The sequence below is a fragment of the Electrona antarctica genome, assembly GCF_951216825.1.
Source record: "Electrona antarctica genome assembly, chromosome: 1".
Classification (NCBI taxonomy): Eukaryota; Metazoa; Chordata; class Actinopteri; order Myctophiformes; family Myctophidae; genus Electrona; species Electrona antarctica.
The window spans coordinates 61,813,030-61,827,656 of record NC_136806.1 but is presented as its reverse complement, the minus strand read 5'-3'; the positions used below and the strand labels follow the sequence as shown (position 1 = coordinate 61,827,656).

General features: G+C 41.2%; 1 long non-coding RNA gene across 1 annotated transcript; it reads right to left on the bottom strand.

The window, feature by feature from the left end:
• Positions 1-1,476: 1,476 nt before the first annotated feature.
• LOC306928534 lies at positions 1,477-3,258 on the bottom strand. Its single transcript, XR_013790705.1, has 3 exons — positions 3,195-3,258; positions 2,069-2,219; positions 1,477-1,591 (listed from the first exon to the last, which is right to left on the bottom strand). It is a non-coding gene; the product is annotated as an uncharacterized lncRNA (long non-coding RNA).
• Positions 3,259-14,627: the final 11,369 nt, after the last annotated feature.

Sequence of the window (14,627 nt, the reverse complement as noted above, 5' to 3'; positions counted from 1 at the left end):
GTATAGTGTTATAGTGTGTATATTGTATAGTGTTATAGTGTGTATATTGTACAGGAGGATTGACATACTGTGTATCTGCGGGTCCAGGTTCATTACTGAAGTCAGGAGGGTCTCCTTTAGACCGGTCACTCTTCATAGACAGAAGGCTGGGTGTTGGAGACTCTGCTCTGTGGTACAGACTTCTGGAATCATAGAAACGAAGAAGAAGAATTTATTCAATATGTGTTGTTTTGGGTGGTCTGAAGTTTAGTTTTTAGTGACATTGAGATGTTGGAGAACCAAGAGGTGCAAGCATAGATCGATCTATCTATCAATCTTTCTATTTGATCTGAAATCAAACTATAGAATACATGTTCAGAAACATCTACCATAAAACCATAATTGTCTCAGATCCGTTTCCCAGCTCAGATCCAGAGCAAACAGCCATTATTATCCTCTAGTAGTGTGAGCCGTTCAAAGATTTAATCTTAAGCCTCCCGATTTGTTCAAAGACATCCGAGGCGTCACGATAATATTCAAACATGGTTGATATTTATCTGGATCGCTACTGTCCGTTATACTTTGTATTGTTGTGTATATTGTATAGTGTTATAGTGTGTATATTGTATAGTGTTATAGTGTGTAAATTGTATACTGTTATAGTGTGTATATTGTATAGTGTTATAGTGTATATATTGTATAGTGTTATAGTGTGTATAGTATTATCGTGTGTATATTGTATAGTGTTATAGTGTGTATATTGTATAGTGTTAAAAATGGTAAATGGTGCATTTATATAGCGCCTTTATCCAAGGCACTTTACAGAGATTGTGCATTACATTCACCCATTCACACACACATACATACACCGATGGCAGCGGAAACCATGCAAGGCAACAACTAGCACATCGGGAGCAATTAGGGGTTCAGTGTCTTGCTCAAGGACACTTCGACAGTAACTCTGCGGGAGCCCGGGTTCGAACTGGCAACCTTACGGTTACCATCCAGGCACTCTACCCCTGAGCCACCGCCGCCCCTGTTATAGTGTGTATATTGTATAGTGTTATAGTGTGTATATTGTATAGTGTTATAGTGTGTATATTGTATAGTGTTATAGTGTGTATAGTGTATAGTGTTATAGTGTGTATATTGTATAGTGTTATAGTGTGTATATTGTATAGTGTTATAGTGTGTATATTGTATAGTGTTATAGTGTGTATATTGTATAGTGTTATAGTGTGTAGATTGTATAGTGTTATAGTGTGTATATTGTATAGTGTTATAGTGTGTATATTGTATAGTGTTATAGTGTGTATATTGTATAGTGTTATAGTGTGTAGATTGTATAGTGTTATAGTGTGTATATTGTATAGTGTTATAGTTTGTATATTGTATAGTGTTATAGTATGTATATTGTATAGTGCTGTGTATATTGTATAGTGTTATAGTGTGTATATTGTATATTGTAGTGTTGTGTATATTGTACGTGAGGACATACTGTGTATTTGGCGGTCCAGGTTCATTACTGAAGTTCATCAGTCCTCCTTTAGACGTGTCACTCTTCATAGACAGAAGGCTGGGTGTTGGACACTCTGCTCTGTGGTACAGACTTCTGGAATCAAGACTGTAGTTACAGGGCCTGGCCAAGAGGGGGCACAAGTACACCAGACTAGGACTAGGCAGTCAGTAGGAGGAAGTAATTTGATTATAAGTCACGCTTCCAGCCTGTGTTTCAGCATATTGTACTGTAACCTTGGGTGGCGTCTTTAAGTTACCACAGCAATAGGAAATCTTACTAAATATACAATAGGCCTACAATAACAGGTGATAGTTTAAACGTATATGTTGCATACTGTACACATACCGTACACATATGCACACAAGCAGCCAGCCTGTTTGCTGAACACCACACTGTGATTTGTACCACAAACTGCACACACAGTAATACAATCTGTATAGATAAACTTTGAACAGGGTTGATACAACATTTTTAGATGTTATATCTTGTTTTTGAAATTCATGTAATATAGCATGAGATTACGTTGTTGTGTTATAGTGTTGTGTATATTGTACAGGAGGATTGACATACGTTGTATCTGGAGGTCCAGGTTCATTACTGAAGTCAGGAGGTTCATGACTCTTCATAGACACAGATGGAGGCTCTGCTCTGTGGATGTGATGTTTGTCAGCTCCCTCCTCCTCTCTCTCCTCACACTGACTCATCTCTGGTCTTCAGGAAACTATTACAGATTACAGTCACAATACACCAGAAAACTGTCAATGTTTGCTGTATACACACACGCACACACGCACACATGCACAGCTACAGGGACGTGCAGAGAACGTTAGAGGGGCAGACACTGACATTTCTATATGGGCTCACGACACATGGCAGTGTGTTGTGAGCACCCGTGTGAACTGAGTGGTGCCTATTTTGTGCCTATTTTCACAGCAGCTGATTGGTCCTGAACACACACTCACACAGTATTGATCGTTTTGATTGGTCGAATACTTTAACAGTTTGATTGGTTGAATACTTTATGAACAGTTTGATTGGTCGAACACAACAGTTTATGAACTGTTTGATTGGTCTAATAGTTTATGGAGAGAGAGAGAGAGAGAGAGAGAGAGAGGGAGAGAGAGGGAGACTCTGACAGAGCTTCTGCTGGAACCAGGCCAAGTCTCCACAGCAGTTTACTGTAAACCATGTGACCACAGCAGAGGAGGGAGGAGGCCGTTTCCTGATTTCAGTCGCAATCTCTCTTTGTCTCTCTCTCTCTCTCTCTCTCTCTCTCCATAAACTATTCGATCAATCAAACATTGGTTGGTATCTACCACCAAATGCAGTTGAAATAGGGAATTATAACTCATTCTTTACACAAGCCTATATATGTTCTGTTATTAACGTATAGCAGAATTATAACTCATTATTTATACAAGCCTCTATATGTTCTGTTATTAACGTATAGCAGAATTATAACTCATTCTTTACACAAGGCTCTATATGTTCTGTTATTAACGTATAGCAGAATTATAACTCATTCTTTATACAAGCCTCTATATGTTCTCAGGCCTGGCGTCTGTCCTGCTGAGGAAGAACATCTTTTCAGCAGCATTTAAAGGCATTTAAAGTCAGAATGAGAGCGAAGGAGTTTGGATGTTCAACTTTTAAGACAAGTCTTAAACACTGTATTAAAAACCCTAAAAACACTTACCCGATATTAATCTTTATACTTTAATCCAACGCGGCATAAAGGCTTCCAGAGTGTTCAGTTCTCTGTGCTGTTGTGTCAAAATGGTCGACTGTACGTGTTTTAACACGTAGGACTAGGAAGGGAGTCTAGGGGGAGGATCAGTTATCACACAGTATAGGAGGAGTCACATACAGTTATCATACAGCAGGTACAGTGAAGGAGGAGTCACTGAGCATTCAACTGGTGACACTATAGACTAGCCTGGCTAGGTTATGTGAGGACAGATGAAAGAGAGGGAGAAACAAGGAAACATGTTTTTTTAAACTTTAGGTTATGTGAGGACAACTTTAGGAGAAAATGAGGGAGCATGTTTTTAAAGGGCCATTCACACTGAGCACTAGTCTATATAACTATAACTAAAAATCACACCTGTGTGAAGTGAGGAGCGCTCTTATCATCATACATTATCATCTCATTCTGGCCAATCACAATTTGCGTCCTCCTTCCTCAATGTTCTGCCCTCACTCAGCCAATCAAATCATCTCAATTCCATGCTCAGCCAATCAAATCATCACCATGATTCACACAGACACACACAACTGGACATAGGAGGGGCTATAGCATCGCTCAAATTGTTTTAAAAAGTCCACAGCGCATATAAAAAAATAATGGTGAATGATATAGTAGTTATCTTTATATATTCCAGAGAAATTATTTCTCTTACACAAATCCAGTGTTTTCATTGTCTTTTAATTGTCTCCACCAGGCCGAAGGCATGGGGAGAGAGTATGTTTTGCACTCCGTCCGTCCGTCCGTGTGTGTGTGTGTGTGTGTGTGTGTGTGTCCGTGTGTGTGTCCGTCCGTCCTTCCGTCTGTGAACAGCTAATCTCCGGCACCGTTAACCCGGTCGATGCCAAATTTTGCACACACACTCCCTGGATGCCAACGATGAACCTCTGCCCCACAATTTCCAGAACGGCCTGTTATAGCGCCACCAGGAGGCCGCTTTGTGCAAAACAAGTTTTTGGACAGTACACCTACAGATTTTGTCCAAACATCACGCAAATTGGTACACAGTCTCTCTAGAGCCATTCAACGAAACGGGTCTTTCAGATTTCTCAGACTCCATCCTGATTGGCTAAGATTGGCTTCCAAAGTTCGCAGGAGTGCTCAGTTTCAAACAAAATGCTGCAAATCATGAACACATCGTGTGATTTCCGTGAAATTGTGCACGCACATTCCCACTAGGCCGAGGAAGAAATGCCACATGAACATTTTCAACTCAGCCTCATGGTGGCGCTATAACTGGCCGAAAAGTGTTTTACCTCTAACTGCACGGATCTGTGGATAACTTTGTATGCCAACTCCCTAGAGGCCAAGGAAAAACCTTTGCCTGGAATTTTTCACATCTGCTCTTTATAGCGCCAACAGGAGGCCGTCATATGTAAAACACATTTTCTAATATTACTCCTTCAGATTTTATCCAAATTTCATGCAAATCGGTACACATGCTCTCCATAGTCATGTGATCAAGACGGGTTTGTTTGATTTATCATAATCCACCCTCATTGGCTACGATTGTCTTTCAGGAGTAGCCCGCTTTGTACCCGTTTTGTACAAATCGCCACAACTACTACTCCGATTGTGGTGAAACTGCATGCATATTCCCACTAGGCTTTGGAAGAAATGCCACTTGACAGTTTTCAAATCAGCCTTTCACGGAAATCACACGATGTGTTCATGATTTGCAGCATTTTGTTTGAAACTGAGCACCCCTGCAAACTTTGGAAGCCAATCTTAGCCAATCAGGATGGAGTCTGAGAAATCTGAAAGACCCTTTTCGTTGAATGGCTCTAGAGAGACTGTGTACCAATTTGCGTGATGTTTGGACAAAATCTGTAGGTGTACTGTCCAAAAACTTGTTTTGCACAAAGCGGCCTCCTGGTGGCGCTATAACAGGCCGTTCTGGAAATTTTGGGGCAGAGGTTCATTGTTGGCATCCAGGGAGTGTGTGTGCAAAATTTGGCATCGACTGAGTTAACGGTGCCGGAGATTAGCTGTTCACAGACGGAAGGACAGACGGACACACACACGGACACACACACACACGGACACACACGGACACACGGACGGACGGACAGAGTGCAAAACATACTCTCTCCCCGTGCCTTCGGCCTGGTGGAGACAAATGACTGACAATGTGGGGATTTAGGCTCAAACCATTAGAAGTACGGGTGCAAATAAAAGTGACGTTTCGATAACATTTTTATTTTAATTAATTACTTAATTAATATCTTTTTTCTGTTCTTTTTTCACCTAAACATCATCATTGATGTTCATTGTTTAGTCTTGCAATGCCATTGGTCATGACATTTGCATATAAATAAAATACCCCCCCCTAGAGGCACACATTTACACAACTTAAAAATCTCTGGACTGCAATTTTTAATCAAAATTGACCTATGACCTTTAACCTTTAACCCTGATAAATGTAACTAAAAGGCATGTAATACATATAGTTTTGTGATCATTAGAATGTCTAGAACATGTGTTATGCATTATTGTGAACGATATCCTCCGAATGTAAATTATTAATTTATTATTATTATTTGAATATGTTTTACATAATTTCCTCTGCAAAGTCCTAGTAGTACAAAGTAGTAGTAAGGTTGAAATCTCTTTTTTGCAAGTAGAAATATATCCGGGTCTTACAGGGTTAAGTTCGTCAGGTCATAGCCCGAGGGGGCAACACAGTAAGGCTTAAGTACACACATGGTACAGGGGGCGGGGCCTTAGTTAACCAATGTCACACAGCCAGCAATCATTATAGTAGGGCAGTGCACCCGATCCCCAATACATCAAGAGGCTCCGACAGCACCCAAGTGACATGATGTCGTAACATGGTTTTTTGGGACCCTTATGGTGTCTAGTTATGATTTCTTGTTCAATAATGATCAAATAATGTCCCATGGGGGTTATTTTGTAACCCTTTCTTACACCTACCCCCAAAATTAACCATACAATGGAGCTAACACAAAATACCATAACTCTTGAATGACCAGAAAACGTTTAAATCCCATCTATACTTCTCTTTGAACAAAATGTTTGAGGTGTATTCTTTTATACCACATGTTTTTTAGGACCCTTATAGTGTCTAGTTAAGATGCCTTCTTGTTACCCAGGTCAAATGCTGTCACAAAGGGTTCATTTTAACCCTTTCTTACACCTATCCTGAAAACAAACCACAAGATGGAGATAATAGAAATACCATAACTCTTGAAGTAAACAACATACAGAGATAGAGAGGGGGAGAGAGAGAGAGAGAGGGGAGATAGAGAGGGGGAGAGAGAGAGAGAGAGCGAGAGAGAGGGGGAGAGGGAGGGAGGGGGAGATAGAGAGGGGGAGAGAGAGAGAGAGAGAGAGAGAGCGAGAGAGGGGGGAGAGGGAGGGAGGGGGAGATAGAGAGGGGGAGAGAGAGAGAGCGAGAGAGAGGGAGAGGGAGGGAGGGGGAGATAGAGAGGGGGAGAGGGAGAGAGAGAGGGAGGGATGGAGAGAGAGACAGCAGGAGAGATGTCTTACTTAATGTGAATCCGTGTATCTTGTGTTCAATCAATATTCTGTCTGGTGACCCAAAATTGAAAATCGAAAATTGGCTTGTTTTTCAATATCAGCTTTTTAACTACAAGGATGGAAAATGAAAATGGACTCGCGTTTTTCTTTTTTGTTAAACACAACTTCTTGCCAAGATAACAAGTATTCCGAAATCGAAAATCGAAAATCCAAAAATGCCCTTTTTCAATTTCCAATATCTGTCTTTCGTGCATGAATGGAAAATGAAGTCCTCTTCCGCTTGTAGTTCTAACACACCCGGAACCGATCCGGAAGCTTCCAATATGTTTTTAGCTAGCCGACTGTAGGGTTAACAGATTAGCACAGTACTGTACTGTACAGTAGCCTACAGTTCAATGCGTGCGGGACGGACCATCGGAACAGGACGGGTCCCTCGGACGCGGCCGTGGATCTCCCGGTGCACCCCCGGACGCCCCATTTATGATTATTTATTATGATTATTATGATCGCCCTTTTTTTAATAGCCTACTTTATTATACAGAAACAAAAACACAATACAACATCAACACAATTAATGCTTTGTTCCTGATCATATCTGTTCTTATCCTTAATTGTTTCCATATCGCCTATCTTTTTTCAGTCCTGTGTGTGCATGTACTGGTCACCGGAGGAGACAATAGGCTACATTCATTTATTGTTTTAATTGATTTATTTACATTACATTTCCAGGCGATATCTTTATATAGTGCTGGGTGTGTGGATGACCTAATGCAATGATAGCCATTGCATACATTGCAATCGGATTTAGAATTAAATTAATCGATAAAATAACGCATTATTCAATGATGCATTATGGCTACACACTGTGTGGGTGCAGATAATCGATCTACAACCTCATAGCCTATATGAATATGTAATGAACCTATATGATGATAATAATAATAGATAAACTATAGCCAAATGTGTTTCCTTGCACACTTTTGATTGCACCTGTTAAAATCTTATTCAGCTGTGAGCGGAGACAGACAGACAGACTAATGCTAATGCTAATAGTTAATGCTTTAACTTGTTACACACACACACACACACACACACACACACGCACACACACACACACACACACACACACACACACACACACACACACACACACTTCAATTTCTTGATTTGAGTCCACATTTATAATTATAAAAAACAATATCAAGGGCACAGATATTTTTCAGTTCACCCCATAACCTCAGTGGAAATTGGGGAATATGTTGTGAAATAAAAATTCTAAATTTGGGAAAATGCCTTATTTTTACATTTTCTTATTTCATGATTTCCCCATGCCCATGCACACACCTGTGGGCACTCTCTCTCTCTCTCTCTCTTTTTTGGCACATTATATGCCCCCCCTCTCCGTGCGTATTGTGCGTGCGTGAGAAATGGGAGGTGTGGCGTGGCCACATTGCGTGACTGTCACTCTCAAAAAGTGAGAGTTGGCAGCATTGCCGTTTACAAATGTTGAACACTATACGATTATTATTGATGCTAAAAGTTTTAGCTATTGCATTAGTTAAAAGTCTGTCTGTCTGTCTGTCTGTCTGTCTGTCTCTATCTATCTATCCGCTCACAGCTGAATAAGATTTTAACAGGTGCAATCAAAAGTGTGCAAGGAAGCACATTTGGCTATCTATTATTATCATCATATAGGTTCATTACATATTCATATAGGCTATGAGGTTGTAGATCGGCTATCTGCACCCACACAGTGCGTAGCCATAATGCATCATTGAATAATGCGTTATTTTATCGATTAATTTAATTCTAAATTAATTATCTATTATCTTAGTGCTGAATCCGATTGCAATGTATGCAATGGCTATCATTGCATCACACCCACACACCCAGCACTATATAAAGATATCGCTTAGAAATGTATTGTAAATAAATAAATTAAAACAATAAATTAATGTATTGTCTCCTCTGGTGACATGCACACACAGGACTGAAAAAAGATAGGCGATATGGAAACAAGGATAAGAACAGATATGATCAGGCACAAAGCATTAATTGTCTTGATGTTGTATTGTGTTTTTGTTTCTGTATAATAAAGTAGGCCTAGGCTATTAAAAAAAGGGCGATCATCATAATCAATAATCATAAATGGGGCGCCCGCACCCTGGGCAAGACCTACGCTGAAAAGACTATCAGCGGAAGTGGCGGAAGTGTTGCGTGTAAGATAACTACGTCACGCGGTGCGGCTGTGTTTACTAGACCCCACCGAAACAAGGAAATGACGTTGATGCTTTACAAATCAGTTCACATTCTCCGCGAATGAAACAAGTGTTGTGATTGGTCGGGAAAATATCGTATCCGGGGGAAATACATCTGATGGATGTTCCGGAGGATACACTGGAATGGAGTTTTACTCTCAGTTATGGGGGTCCTTGAAATTAAAAGGTTTGAGAACCTGTATGCAATGGCTTCTCTTATAAAAAGAGAGACCAGCCTATTCTCCAAACCATCATATTATCTTATGCTTTGCTTGGTTGTACAAAATAATATTGGGTCAATTTAATTTGCAGGACTCACCTCGCGCACAGCTGCCTTGTCTGTGTTGTTGACATGGGCTTGCAGGAAAACTTTTATTTGTGACAGACACATAGTTCCTTTGCAGACAATACAATGGCAGCGGTGGCCGAACGGATTGCGGAGCGGTCTTGATACCGGAAGATCACCAGTTCGAATCAGCGGTCCGACACGTTAAAATTACCACCGCTGAAGTGCCCTTGAACAAGGCATTGAACCACTACGATGAAATGTTCTATGAGCAGGGCCTGGCTGGAAACAAGTTCTTGAGCTTAGCCCAGATAGGCTACCCTGGGTAAATATAGTAATCATTTAATTTAATTTCATTCACAATCTGCTTCTCATTGGTCAGTCACAAAGGTAAGAAAACAGTAGCATACTTTTTCTGCATGTCAATGATGAGATAGTTCTTTTGCAATTCAAGCTTTCCTCACGGAGAGCAAGAGACAACAGTCTATGCAGCGCTGCAACAGCGGAGCAGCAGCGAGCTTTTCTCTGATCTGCTATCGGGACCAGTGCTGTCAGCGCGCATGCAGTTATGAATAATACACATTCAGGGGTTCGGGCTGAAAGTCCGCCTCCCACAGTGTTTTTCCACTACGAACGATTGAACGTGCATTGTAATACACTTTGGTCTGAATGGTCTGTGAGTGTACAGATGCGTGTAAAACCCCGGACATTTGAAGGAATTTATAAAACCCCCCCGGACAGCCCGGACAGCCCCCCAAAAGAGGACTTGTCCGGGCAAAAGAGGACATATGGTAAGCCTATTATGATCGCCTTTTTTTTAATATCCTACTTTATTATACAGAAACAAAAACACAATACAACATCAAGACAATTAATGCTTTGTTCCTGATCATATCTGTTCTTATCCTTAATTGTTTCCATATCGCCTATCTTTTTGCAGTCCTGTGTGCGCATGTAGGCTACTGGTCACCGGAGGAGACAATACATTAATTTATTGTTTTAATTTATTTATTTACAATACATTTCCAGGCGATATCTTTATATAGTGCTGTGTGTGTGGATGACCTAATGCAATGATAGCCATTGCATACATTGCAATCGGATTTAGAATTAAATTAATCGATATAAATAACGCATTATTCAATGATGCATTATGGCTACGCAGTGCGGACTGTGTGGGTGCAGATAGCCGATCTACAACCTCATAGCCTATATGAATATGTAACAGGCCTATATGATGATAATAATAGATAAACTAGCCAAATGTGCTTCCTTGCACACTTTTGATTGCACCTGTTAAAATCTTATTCAGCTGTGAGCGGATAGAGACAGACAGACAGACAGACAGACAGACAGACATATAGATGTAAATCATGTCACTGCAGTTCAATTAAATGCTATTTTAACTAATGCAATAGTTAATGCTTTAACTAAAACTTTTAGCATCAATAATAATCGTATAGTGATAAACATTTGTAAACGGCAATGCTGCCAACTCTCACGCTTTGAGAGTGACAGTCACGCAATGTGGCCACGCCACACCTCCTGTGTGCGTCCTCACAAACGGCAAAGCCGATCTGCATGAGATAATGCAGCGCTGTTATATGCAGTATGCCAGTATAGTAGGGTAACTACTAGTAGTAAACCACCAAATCGTCAGCAGGTCCCTGACTGTGACCTGGAAATGAGCCATGCAGAGTAGTAACATCGCTTTGAAATATTTCTTTATGGAAAACAATAGCCTCCACAACAAGTGAGTAAGTGACTAGGCCTATCTCTCTGGCGTCTCTTGCGCGAGATGAGGAACGGTGCCACCGTGCCAGTGCGCACATATATAAGTCCTCGTGTGGGTGTGGGTGTGTGTGTGTGTGTGACTTGAATAAAAAGCACACCAACTTTATAGGAAAACAAACCTCTGCTGTTCTGCTGATTTGTCAAATCACAATGACATCCTGTTTTGCCATTATATTTGCAAGCACATACACAGTCAGTCACCTATTGCATTGAAACATTTCTGGTTTCACACATTTTTGTAAAACACAAGAGAGTAATCAAACGTGGGTGACACATCTTTGGTATAGGCCTAGCCTATAGCAGTTGAGACGAATACCAGTCTAAGAAGTCGATAATTTATTCTGACACGTCCCCGAAAAGGCATAGCTGTCCTGACCCCTAATACATCATTGTCTCCACCAGGCCGAAGGCATTGGGGAGAGAGTATGTTTTGCACTCCGTCCGTGTGTGTGTGTGTGTCCGTCCGTCCGTGTGTGTGTGTGTCCGTCCGTCCGTCCTTCCTTCCGTCCGTCTGTGTACAGCTAATCTCCGGCACCGTTAACCCGGTCGATGCCAAACTTTGCACACACACTCCCTGGATGCCAACGATGAACCTCTGCCCCGCATTTTCCAGAACGGCCTGTTATAGCGCCACCATGAGGCAGCTTTTCACATTTTTACCTAAAACTGCACCGATCTGCGTGAAACGTTGCATGCACACTCCCTAGAGGCCAAGGACAAACCTCTGACCTGCATTTTCCGCATCTGCCTTTTATAGCGCCACCAGGAGGCCGACTTTTGTAAAACACATTTTTTGATATTACTCCTCCAGATTCTGTCCAAAAATCTCACAAATCGTTACACAGTATCTCTATGGTCATGTGCTCAAGTCGGATCTGTCCGATATTTCATATTCCATCCTAATTGGCTATAATTGGCTTTCACAGTTTGCAAGATTGCCCCGTTTTGAACAAAAGCCTCAAATCATGAACGCAGCATGCAATTTACGTGAAATCTTTCACACATTTTCTTACTAGGCTGAGGAATATATCCCACCCTTTTCACATTGGCCTGTTATAGCGCCACCAACAGGTTGCTTTTTGAAAAACACATTTTTGGAACAAAATGCCTCAAGTCATCCAATTGCCATCAAAGGCAAACATGTTTATATTACTCCTAAACATTTTGCCAAACATCTCACACAGTCCTATCCTCCTGGTGGAGACCTGTGCCCAGAAGGGCACTTTTTTTTATTTATATATTATGGATAATTAGTGTGGTTATTCAGCTCAAGTAACTGCTTGTCATCTGTCATGCCTGGCTATATGCCTACATGCAGTCTTTGTAAACATTAGGCCTACATCCTGATCTGATGCTGCAGCTGAACACAAGGTAGGCCCTTGATTGACAGGTCAATGATAACTCGTCGTCCGATCCTTTACACTTTTATTTTACAGATGTTTACAGATAAATAGTTTTAACAGATAAATAGTTTTAAACACCGTCACCAGTCCTGGCAGTACATTACATTACACAGACCGGTCAGACTCAGAGTTCACGCCAAAGTGACAAAGCCGATATCACACACACCTGCACGCACGCACACACGCACGCACACACACGCACACATTTTTTCTTGTTCTCTAGCTATAATGCAATGCAATCTTATCTTTTTAGCATAGGGCTTCATACAGTGCCATCATGACTTTACAAATGTTTAACAAGAGGAAGTAGGCCAATAGCCTATATTATTATTGATGCTAAAAGTTTTCGCCCGCCCGCCCGCCCGCCCGCCCGCCCGCCCGCCTGCCTGCCTGCCTGCCTGCCTTCCTTATCTATCTATCTATCTATCTTATCTATCTTATCTATCTATCTCTATCCACTCACAGCTGAATAAGATTTTAACGGGTGCAATCAATAGTGTGCAAGGAAGCACATTTGGCTAGTTTATCTATTATTATTATCATCATATAGGCCTGTTACATATTCATATAGGCTATGAGGTTGTAGATCGACTATCTGCACCCACACTAGGGCTGGGTGCAATAACCGCAATATCGCCATACCGCCGGTATACAACGCATACCGCGGTATCGGGTTCGTTACCGCGGTAAAAAAGAAGGTTTTTTTTTTTTTTTTTTTTAAGTTTTTTAAGTTTTTTTTGTCCGTGCTGTTCTGGTGCCCTAGGTTCTAACCCTAACCCTAACCCTAGTTCTAACCCTAACCCTGGGTTCTAGGCCTAAGTGCATATGGTTGATATGAAATAAAGTGTATCATAATAAACAGTGAGGCTCAGTCAGTCTAATCATATGCCAGCAACACCAGAGGGAGTTCAACAAACCATGTGCAACCCAGATTCGGCACAAACAAGTATTGATTGATTGATTGATTGAACTATTTATTAACAGTTTGCAGAATTACAGTAGCCTACATTTCAAGCACAACTCAATACAAAGACTGTTAACTGCGAGTGGACGACCCAATAAAGCATTACACTTGTTTACAAGAGGGTCCACCTAAATTAATTTCACTCCTATGCCACAAAAATGTGGAACGCCCTACCAACTGTCATTAAGACATGTAAATCCCTTGACTCCACCCACCCCCACCCACCCCTTTTCCCCCTCACTGTATATGTTTTTCCCCCTTTTTACCTCCTTTATGATGATTTCCTGTTTTTGGCTTTATAGAAGTGTATAGTGTACAAAATGTTATGATGAATTGAACAAGGTGGACCCTCTTGTAAACAAGTGTAATGCTTTATGGTGTCGTCCACTCACAGAGTAACAGTTAACAGTTTTTGTATTGAGTTGTGCAAATGTACAGTAAACTGTTAATACAAACTTAAATCAATCAATCAAGCAATAATGTTAACTCATGGCTTGGGGACTGGGGAGGCGCGCAGTTGCTGCGTGGTGTGGAGCGGCTGGAAGTTGAACCTTTCAATTCATCATATATTAAATATATCAGTTAACTTGGAATTTGTTTAATATGTTTAAGATTTTAGGTTCCATGATGAGGGGACGTTTTTGAATGGTGGTGTTTGTTTCATGCGATGCGCTGCTGAGCGGGCATTTCATTGGAGTGAGAATGGTTGCCATTGCGATTCCAAGTGAGACAGTGTGCGGGATTCTTTTTTTCTCTACTTCTCAGTTCCAGTTATCCGACGCACCTGTCCATTGTAGGTGTGCAGAAGGACTTTTTCTTATAGTCAGTCAAAAGATGAAAACAGTTCTGTCCGTCCTGTCTGTACAGCTCTCTCTCTCTCTCTCTCTCTCTCCCTCCCTCTCCCCCTTTCTCTTCTCTCGCTGACAGACATCAATACAAAGTTGAAACCGTTACGATGCGCCCTTATCCATAGGCTACAGCCTAATGTCTCTCTCTCTCTCTCTCTCTCTCCCTTTCTCTTCTCGTCTCTCGCTGACAGACATCAATACAAAGTTGAAACCTGTTACCTACGATGCGCCCTTATCCATAGGCTACACGTTTAGCCTAATCTTTCTCTCTCTCTCTCTGACGGTCTGAGCAATGCACGATGCACCTGGCTGTTACAATAGCGCGAGGTAT